We start from the raw sequence: 10,767 nt of genomic DNA on the forward strand, positions 1-10,767 counted from the left end.
CCCCAGGGCCCCCAGCCCACTCCAGCACAGGACCCATTACACGGCTATTTGGTCACCCTAAAGGCATCTGGTGTGGAGCCATTACCCACCCTTAATACAAAGGCCCAGCGATAGCCATCGTTCTTGGCCATGGTTGACCACACTCCCCCTACTTGCATGTCCCCCCTATTTTCCTGCCATCCAAGCCCACTCTCAATCAACAGATGGAGGACCCAGCCAAATCCCTCCCCTGCCCCGATGAGGCAGCAGCCCCCCTGCTCCTTGGGCTGGGGGGATATGGGGTCACAGCAGGTCCCTGCACAGCTCAGAGCCCAGCAGCTCCTGGTCAATGGAGCTGCACGATGTTTATGGGTTTCTAACCCCAGGTGGGTGCAGCTGCTCCTGCTCAAGTATTCCTTCTCCTCCAGCTTCAAGAGCAATGGAGAGCTCAGGGATTGGGAGGGAGGGAAATTTCCTAATAAACAAACCCTGAGGGAAGACTTATCTCAGGCAAAGCAGTGGAAGGAACCAGATTCCAAGGTTGCTAGTGAAAGAGGAGGTTGTTACACTACCCCATCCCATTGGTACAAGGACGTGGCCCCAGGGAAGCGGGGAGTGGAGGACACAGAGGGTGGGTTTGCTGCATCCCCAACCAGTTTTCCAGCCACGTTGGAGTGACTGTGAGCTCTGGCTGGATGCCCTGCCAGGGTCAAAAGCAAGGGGAGAGAGTATAGGAGACACCCTGGGACACAGGGATGGGACCAGAGCTCCTGGGGAAGGGTGGCAGAATGCCACATCAGGCTGCTCACCATGAGCAGGGCAGCCCTGAGCACAAGGTGGGAACATCCCAGAGACCCCTGAAAATGCTGCATCCCCAGATTTCCCTGGCTTGGTGGCAAAGGGCCAGTGACAAAATTCCCATGCTGGAAGAGCACATTTGCTGCAGAGGTACAGTCAGCAGGAGCCCCAGGAGTCATTCATCTGCATGGAGGATGGCTGGGGCTGTGCTGGGCATCACCTCTTCCCCCTGCATTCCAGCCTGGCAGGGAAACCATGGTCCAAGGATTGGAGCTGCAAACTCCCTTGGGTTTGCCCACAAGTAAAAGATGTGGTAGAGCCAATGCCATGTCCAGAGTTGGATGCTGCCAAGCATCAGCAGAGTGCTGGATGTGACACGAAGAAATGGGGACACGTTTGTTGCCAGGGGAGGTTCACACTTTGCACACAGCGATGTGCAGCTGGATGGGGGAGATCCAAGTGATTTGGGACCACACAAATCCGGAGGCCGTGGCTGAGATGACCAGGAGGGTGAGTGCTGAGGTGCCCCCACCCCACTGTGCCAGGGCACCCCAGGCCCCACCTGCAGCAGTCTGGGGAGCTGGGCACTCACTCAGAACTGTGGGCTACCAGGTGGAACCAGCTGGGGATGAGAAGTGGTTCCTGCCCAGCACAACCAGTTTTCTCTTACCCCAATGTGGGCTGGCCAGACTCGGAGCAGTGGAAAGTTACCAAACATGGGCTCAAGAAGGGCCAAGGTCGGCCAGGAGATTTCTGAGCAGACATGTGAAGCTGCTAAGACAACGTGGAGCAGAATTGCTCCCCGGCCATGCAGCAGGGACAAAGCAACTTCAACTGTGAGCCAAGGGCAGGGAAAGACACCAGGCTGAGAGGACTCTGGAGCTGGGAAGACCCCAAAGGGGTCTCATCACTGCAGAGGGCCTGTTCCAACCCACCTTGCACCTCCCACCTGGGGAAAGGCTGGGGAGGTTTTCTTTCTGCCAAATGACTGCATGTTGTGGGGTAGTTTCCCCATGAACTTAAGTAAGGACTAGTGTTGTTCTTGGGAGCTCCAAGTAAAGTGTCCTGGAAGGTACTAACAGTGCCAGGAGAACACCATTCTCTTTGCTGCTTCCTCAAGCCTCTTCTCAGCATTGGTCCTCCCTTTGCTTGTGTAAGGAAAATTAATCCACAAACACCAGAGGTTTATGTCCAAAAAGGAGACAGAGGAGTCCTTTTTGCTTTATTCGAATAAAGGGAGAGGCCATGGGGCATTCCCCTGGGATCTCTCGAATTTTTGGAGGACGCAGCCTCCCTTTTTATCCTAATTTCCCGGCCGCTTTTCCCTCTCTCTTTCCCCATTGGCTGAGGTACTCGAGAGGCACAGACTTCCCGGAACGCCTGACACCTGACATTCCCCTCTAATGTATAACCCTCCCTTTTAATTTTTAATTCTTGTAGAATTCATAGTTTCCCCCCCTGTTGCTTCTTTCATCTTCTGTTACCCAGTTTCATTTACCAGCAAACCTACAGTTTGTTTGTAAAGGCAAATCTCTTTTTCCATTCACCAATCAGTGTAATCCCTCCCATTGTTTCTTTTATCTCTAGGTGCTAACTTTATCTACCAACAGATTTACAATTTATTTGTAAAGACAAATGTAACATTCCTCTCAATCCCTCCTCTTTTTTATTTTTAGTAATTGTCTTTACAAACTTTAGCTATCATTGTCTTAATTTCTTGTTCTTGTGTCTTTTTTGGTTTTGCAATTATTTGCAATGACATCAATTTCTGTCCTTTTGTAGCCACCTCTGGGTCAGTAGGCATGGCTATAACCTGCATCCCCTTGATCACATGTTGAATAAGTTGTACTAAGCAAGGAATCATGCATGGTAAAAAGATTAGAGTTGCTACAGCACATAAGAGGAAAAAAAAAGCAGTTGTTTAACCCACAGTCCAGCAGGTAGCCATGAAAACATGTCCCATTCCCATCCTTTCCATGTTTGGACAGGTACATGAGCTAACTTTCTTATTCCTTTTGCTATTTGTTTCACCACTTTTCCATTGTCATCTATTTGCAAACAGCAAATTGAGCAATTTAATTTGCCACACACCCCCCCTTCTTCTGCTAATAAATAGTCTAATACCATCCGGTGTTGAAATATTGCATTTCTCATCTGAGTAGATTGGTCAGCAAGAAGGTCAAGAGCTGTAGCTGTCTGGTTACTTACTATTTCAAAGACAGCTTGTAACCTAATTATTCGATTTAAATTATAAATGGGCTCTCTGGCACCTGATATTAATTTATTAGGATTTTAAGTGGCTGGTCCATAGTGTTGTATGGTTTGTTCAGGTGGCCACTCATTATTACCCACTTTTGGGTGCTACCCCCAGCCAGGGATACATCAATTGACCGCTTTTCCCTAATTAGATTATCATATACCTTGATTTCTAATTGGTTTCCCTGAACCTGTGGTAGCAGAAAGAACAGAGGTCTGATATACCCCACATAACATATCCCCAACCAGTTTGGGGGTAACCTGTGATAGGCGTGTTGGCCACAAATCCAGTAATGCCCCTTTAAGGCCCAGGTCCCATTGGCAAAGGGACCTTCCCAATTTTCATGATCTACTGGGGGGTCAAAATAGAGCTTGCTTCCTGGGCCTAGTGGTCCCCCAACAATAGTTGCCCCACCATAGGAATCACAGTATTTGCACTTCTATGCTCCCACATGAGGTTTCCAGCTGCAGTTACATCCCAGATCTGTCTTATTATATTTGGACCAGAACCTGATAAAAAGAGTTCGAGTTCCATTCCAGTGTTGCCAGTTCCACTGATAAAGTCCAGTCACAAACACTTTTTCCCACGGATTTGCTTCCTGTTCTATTTAGACAATAAGTTCCTCTTTCAGAAGAATGAAGCTGCCATGGACTTCCTTCTTCATCCCAGAATCCTGTTCCATTATGGACCTCACTCAGGGTGCTAACCTACCATTTAGGTTCGACTGGGCTGGCCACCCATGGCCAGTTTTCAGATCCCCCTGGCCCCCCACAGACCCAGCAATTGCTAAGGTTAAAGGTTTTTGCTACTTCTTCTCCTAAAGTTAAAAACTTATTTTCTCATTCCTGGCCCCACACTAACTGACAGTATAAAGGTAAGATTATTAAGAGAAACATTCTGATGGTGTTATGTAATTCCCCAAACCAATTTTGACTTTCACGTTGTTTTCTGCACCTGTGGTTAGTGAAGGCACAGAAACAGCCCAACACAAAGAAAACAGTGACAGCAAAGGGCTGGCCCCCAGCCAGACTGGAGATCCGAGAGGAGGGATGCCCACACAAACTGTTTCAGCAGGCAGTCCGTGGGTGGGCATACGAGGCTTCCCTCGATGTCGACGCACTTGCTACTTCTCCAGTCCGCCCCTGCGGAGTGTTAGTTGCAGCTTCCCGTCCCTCTCCTCCAGCTGAGATGTCCAAATCTCTGGGGCCTCAGAGACCTTGACCTGAGTGTGATGGGTCCACCCGTGATCAGCTGTCTTGACGGCTGTTTCTGTGGTCAGCAACACCTGGAACGGTCCACGCCACTTCACCACCAGCGGTGCTTCTTTCCACTCCTTAACTAGGATCCAATCTCCTGGCTGGATGTTGTGAACAGCAAAGTCCAAAGGCAGGGTCTGTGCCAGCTGAGCCTCCTGTCAAAGAGATTTCACAACAGACAGCATCCAAGCCACACAATGTCTCAAATACACATTACTTATCTCTACCCCCCCCACTAGGCTGAGAATTACAAGGGTAAGGAATTCTAAACATTAATTCAAAGGGAGATAATTGAATATATTTCCTGGGTCTGGCCCTTATTCTTGCCAAAGCCAGGGGCAGGAGCCGTACCCACGGCATCTTGGTTTTTATTACCAGCTTTAGAAGGTGTTTATTTTTCCATTCATTCTTTTAACCCGACCCGAACTCTGGGGGTGCCAGGGGGTATGCAGGTTCCATTGTATCCCTAAAGCAGCCATAGCTCCTTGAAGAATTTTTCCTGTAAAATGAGTTCCCCTATCTGAGTCTATTGCTTCCACAATTCCATATCTTGGAATTATTTGTTCCAAAAATACTTTAACAACCGATCCTGTAGTTGCTGAAACAGTAGGGAATGCTTCTGGCCACCCTGTTAATTGACATACTATTACCAGAAGATATTTAAACCTTGCCACTCGGGGCATCTCAGTAAAATCTACCTGACATCTCTGGAAGGGACGTACAGCCCAAGGCCTCCCTCCCCGGGCAAGTTTCTTTGTAACTTTGTTATTGGTTCTAGCACAAGTCAAACAACCCTCAATAGCCCGTTTTGCCAAGCTAAAAAGACCCACAGCAGCATACATTTTTAGGAAGGCTTCTGCCAACCCTCGAGAGCCCCAATGACTCCCTTCATGAAGTTGTTTTAACAATTGCAAGGCCAGAGCTTTTGGGATCCACTGCCTCCCATCCCTTGCAAACCAATTTCCCCCTCTTTCTTCTGCCCCACTTTTTTTTTTTTTAATTATCTCAAGTTCTTCTGGTGGGAAAGACAGTTTCTCTGGCAGCGGTGCAGTTACTGGGAGTAAGGGGAGGATCTTAGAGATTTTTTTTTTTTTGCAACAATGCAGCTTTCCGAGCTTCTTTATCCGCCAGTCGGTTTTCTATTGCCTCCTCTGAGTACACTGCCTGATGCCCCTTAATGTGGATTATTGCCACCCTTTTTGGTAAATTCACCACCTCTAATAGGTGAGAGACTAAGTTCTCATGGGCTAACATCTTTCCCCCTACAATTTAATAAACCTCGTTCTTCCCACAGTTTCCCAAATGCATGTATCACCCCATATGCATATTTAGAATCAGTAAAACATTCACTGTCTTATCCCGGTATAACTCTCAGGCTCTGATCAGAGCATACAGCTCAGCTGTCTGAGCTGACCAGGTGGGAGTAACCTCCCCCCTTTCTTTAATTGTTTCCCATTCACGATAGAGTATCCTGTAAAACGCTTCTAGTTTATTACTCTTGACGACCCATCAATGAACACATTCTCTCCCTCAGGCCAGGGAGTATCTCTCAAATCTTTCCTAGCTCTAGTTTGAAGATCTATAACCTGGATACAATCATGGCTTTTCTCCTGTCTCCCCCTTGGCCATTCAAACAGGAGGCTGGATTAAAATTTTCCCCATTTTTAAATTCTAAATCTTCCTGTTCCATTAAATAAGATTCATACTGTAATAATTGAGTGCTCGTCATCCACTTAGAGGCTCTCTCAGTTAACAAAGCTTTAATCTGATGTGAAACCTTCGCGATCAGATATCCTCCCCTTGTAAGCTTTCTTGCCTCAGCCACCATCAGAGCTGTGGCTGCACAGCTGCAGACAACGGGGCCAGCCTCTGCCCACTGGGTCTAACAATGTAGAAAAACAGGCGACAGGCCTCCTGTCCCTCATTCTTTTACACCAAAATTCCTCTAGCATGACCCAGCTCAACACCCACATGTAGTTGAAATTCCCTTTCTGTGTCCGGAAGAGCTAAGACCGAGGCACTAACCAATCTATCCCTTAATTTTCCAAAGCACTGCTCCACCTCTGGTGTCCACATCACAACACCAGGACCGCTCTGGGTTAAAAGTTACACAAAGGTCTAGCCACAACAGAAAAAATCCTCGATCCAAGCTCTGCAGTACCCTACCAACCCCAAAATTGCCGTAGCTCCTTTTCAGCCTGGGGAAATGGTGTTTGCAAAATCCCTTTTATTCTTTTTGGATCAATACACTGTAACCCCTCAGTCAGAATGTGTCCCAAATATTTGACCTTTTTTTTCTTTTTTTTTTTTTTCTACTAACTGAGCTTTCTTTTTGGATACTCTAAGTCCCTTTTTTTGCAAGGAAATTAAGCAGTTTAAACCTGTCCCCCACACCGATTAACAGTGGTTGAATAAAATACACTCCCTCATCCTTTCCACTCACTCCTTGAATAACCACAGATCTTTTTGACAATTTTCCCCCCCTAGGTATAAAATTTAAGGTGGACTGGGAGGCCCCTGTGTCTACTAAAAAACACACCTCCCCTCGATCTGGACCCACCTTAAAAGTTATCAAGGGCTTCTGAGTAGTGGGTCCTTGATATAATAGGAGCCCCTGACACCCCTAACAATCCATTTCCATTATCCTCTGGACTTCCTCTTCCTGAGGGTCCAGCTATTTCTGCGGACACTCATTTTTCCAATGCCCTTCTGCCCTACAAATAGCAAACTGGTTCCTCCCCAGCCGCGGTTTGGGTTGGCTTTCCCCTGCCGAAGAGGGGATGCCTCTGCCACTTCCCTGTGGCCAACCCCGTCCCCTCTGTCCCGGGGGACCCCTTGGACCCTGCGGTTTATTCCTCCGGGGCTGCAAAAACTCTGCCATCATCTTTGCCTTAGCCTTTGCCTTTTCCTCATCCCTTCTCACATATATCTGCTGTGCTTTTCTAACCAATTCTTCCAGAGGCTTATTTTGCCACTTTTCATCTTTTTGTACTCCTTTTCTTATATTAGGCCAAGCCTTAGTAACAAATTGCACTTTCAGCAATGTGTCAAAGGCTGGCCCCTCAGGATCCATCCCCCCATGTTTCCTCAAGGCATCCCTAATCCTCTCCAACCAATGAGAGGGACTTTTCTGTTTCTCCTGTTCTAGCGACATAGCCTTAGCTACGTTGTTAGCTTTGAGAGCCGCTGACTTGATTGCCCTGATCAGATAAGCACGGTAATCACGGAGGTGAGCCAGACTAGCCTGGTTATTTGGGTCCCACTGGGGGTCCGCCTGGGGGACGGCACCATCCACTGTAGGTGCATTGGGTACAGCCCCCCCGCTGCCCACGGACTCCCATCCCCTCACAGCTGCCGAGCCCCCCGCAAAACCATTCGTCTCTCCGATGACCCAAACAAAACTCCCAAAAGAAAATTCCAATCCTTCCATGTATAATCCGCATTTCCCAAATATTCCTTTATTTTTGTTCTCCTTTTCTTTATCACACACCGTATACCAGAACCTGTGCCTGTCCTGTCACAGTCCAAACACTTCTCCCCCACCGGTGCTCCCAGCGAGCACGTCCCGCAGCCTCACGGGCGGCTGGGCACCCCGAGCCCCACGGGGACCAGCGGACACTGCCGGCCCTGCCCGGGGGTGTCGGTGTCAGGCACAGCCCGGCACAGAGCCCCGGCAGCCCCACAGTCCCCAGCCCGTGTTCTCGTTCCCGCAGCTCCGTGCCCGGCCCTGCCGCTCATTGCCTCACCCATATCTATCACACACTCCTCTTCAATTCTGTTCTAACGCACAAACACTCTCCATCCACCCGCCGCTGTCGAGACCCTCTCTTGACTCCCGTTTTTGCCCCTCAGGCCATGGACTATCGAGTCCCCTTCTCGATTTCCCTTATTGCCCTCCCAGGGCATCTATATAACATGGCCTTAATAAGCCCCTTTGACAACTTATACTCTGGCCACACAAAATAACAATATTTTACCATAATTTTCATAGTTACCTCTGAGTGAATATACAATCTGTCCCAAGACCCCAGCACTTTCCCCAAGGGAGTCTCCGGGGGTCCTTTCCCGGCTTCACCCTTCCAACCCTCCATGGGTGTCCTGTTTCACCTGTGCAACCAACCCTCCATGGCTGCCCTCCCAGGTGTACCTGTGCGGCCCTCCATGGGTTCCCCGTTTCACCTGTGCTGCCCTCCATGGGCGCCCTCCCAGGTGTACCTGTGCTGCCCTCCGTGGGATCCCCGTTTCACCTGTGCTGCCCTCCATGGGCGCCCTCCCAGGTGTACCTGTGCTGCCCTCCATGGGCCCCCTCCCAAGTTTGCTCCCCGAGGATCCCATTTTACTCACCGGTGAGATTTTCACTGGTCCTTCCCTGCGGACTCTTCACGGACCCCTGGTCCGCCACTCGTCTGTCTCCTGGACAGTCTCGGGAACCCAATCAATCGCCCGGGGCCAGCCGGCACCCAGAGGAGCTGATCACCGAAACTGGGTGAGGCGCGCCTTCAGCTCCACCGCTGCCTGCTGCCCTGGACGGTGGAAATATCCCGGACACGAGCCCCCAAATTGTAAGGAAAATTAATCCACAAACACCAGAGGTTTATGTCCAAAAAGGAGACAGAGGAGTCCTTTTTGCTTTATTCGAATAAAGGGAGAGGCCATGGGGCATTCCCCTGGGATCTCTCGAATTTTTGGAGGACGCAGCCTCCCTTTTTATCCTAATTTCCCGGCCGCTTTTCCCTCTCTCTTTCCCCATTGGCTGAGGTACTCGAGAGGCACAGACTTCCCGGAACGCCTGACACCTGACATTCCCCTCTAATGTATAACCCTCCCTTTTAATTTTTAATTCTTGTAGAATTCATAGTTTCCCCCCCTGTTGCTTCTTTCATCTTCTGTTACCCAGTTTCATTTACCAGCAAACCTACAGTTTGTTTGTAAAGGCAAATCTCTTTTTCCATTCACCAATCAGTGTAATCCCTCCCATTGTTTCTTTTATCTCTAGGTGCTAACTTTATCTACCAACAGATTTACAATTTATTTGTAAAGACAAATGTAACATTCCTCTCACTTGGAAGCTTTAGCACAGTAGGAGCAAGCAGGGGAGGCTGTGACTCCCCTCGAGGCACAAATGTTGCCCCCAGGGCTGGTAGCACACCAGGGAAGCAGCACAGATGTGCTGAGACCTGGCAGGGGCTGATCTGCCAGAGCAATGCTGATCAGAGGGACAGCCCAGCCCGGGCCTCCGCCTGCTCCCACCCAGCCTGCAGCTCCTGGCGAGGAACAGCGAGTCCTCCTGATCCTCCTGGGAGCTTCTCCGTGGGAGGAAGAGGAGCAGAGGCAGCCAGAAGCATCACTCCACACATTGCCTGTGGCTTCTCTTGGATCCTCTGCTCCCAAGCTGTTTGTGGGAGCAGCACTACTGCTCCACACTGCTCTCCCCACCATAACCCTGTGGTGGCATCCCTGCCTTGAGCCATCTCGCTGTGTGCAGGTCACTGTCCCCTGGCTCTGACGGGAACACTGCTGCTGTACTTCGAGTCCCACATGAGCTCTTCAACCCCCTGAAGTGCAGAGCAGTCCCTGAGACTGCAGCTCCCAATCTGCTCCGGCAGCAGCCGTGTTCTCCATCCCCCCACAGCGTGTAACCACTGTAGAGGAGCAGCTATCCCATCTCCTCAGCTTTAAATGAGGAAAAACAGTACAAAAGGCTACAAAATTTCCCTGCTGCGTTTTCCCATCTGTTATTGCAATTGGAGGTTTCCTTTCCCTGATCCTAGACGCCTCCGAATGGATCGTTTCCCTGGGTATTTGCCCAGAGCAGAACCTTTCTAGCTTTGGAGCTGGATCAAAGGCCCATGGAGGGAAGTAGTGAGGGTTTAAGTACTTAAAAGAGCTGGGGCGGGTGAGAGCAGTGCTCTGGCTCTCACCAGGGCTGATGCTTCCAGAGGCAGCCAAGGTGAGCAGAGACAAGGCTTCCCTCGGGCTTTGCAGGCTAAGGCAGGGTAAGATCCTGGCTGCTGCTGCTGCTGTTTGATCAGCCCCTGCCTTCCTGCCCACTTCCCTGCCTGGAAGGGGCCCATGCCTGCTGGGACTGGGGCAACACAGGAGATGCCAAGTGGTACCAGGGCACCGTGGCTGCGTGTTCCCCATTGCTGCCTCGGTGTGCAGGAGATCCTGAGGGTCGAATGATGGAGAGGGAAGGAGCAAACATTCCTGCAAGGCAGAAGCTTCCTGAAGACCCAGGAGCACCTGTGCAGCTGGGTGCTGTGCCTGGGCAGCCCTGGCTCTCCCACTCCAGGCAGCAGCTGCTGCAAAGCCAAAGCACCTACATCACTTTCCCAGATCCAGGGCTTAGGGAGTCAAAGGACTCAGGCACTGTCATTTCCTCCCTGATTTTAGGTGCAGGGTACCCGAGGATGTTGACGGTTTGTGGTTTGGGTGGGAAGTGGGAACAGAAAGAGCAGGTGCAGATGCTTCCTTGCC

The 10,767-nt window shown here is 50.1% G+C and overlaps 1 long non-coding RNA gene across 1 annotated transcript; it reads right to left on the minus strand.

Moving 5' to 3' along the window:
- Nucleotides 1–1,961: 1,961 nt before the first annotated feature.
- LOC130259419 (uncharacterized) lies at nt 1,962–9,352 on the minus strand. The gene is made up of 2 exons (XR_008841631.1): nt 8,635–9,352; nt 1,962–4,445 (listed from the first exon to the last, which is right to left on the minus strand). It is a non-coding gene; the product is annotated as an uncharacterized LOC130259419 (long non-coding RNA).
- Between the last annotated feature and the right edge of the window lie 1,415 nt (nt 9,353–10,767).

The sequence above is a fragment of the Oenanthe melanoleuca genome, chromosome 14 (genome assembly GCF_029582105.1).
Source record: "Oenanthe melanoleuca isolate GR-GAL-2019-014 chromosome 14, OMel1.0, whole genome shotgun sequence".
Classification (NCBI taxonomy): Eukaryota; Metazoa; Chordata; class Aves; order Passeriformes; family Muscicapidae; genus Oenanthe; species Oenanthe melanoleuca.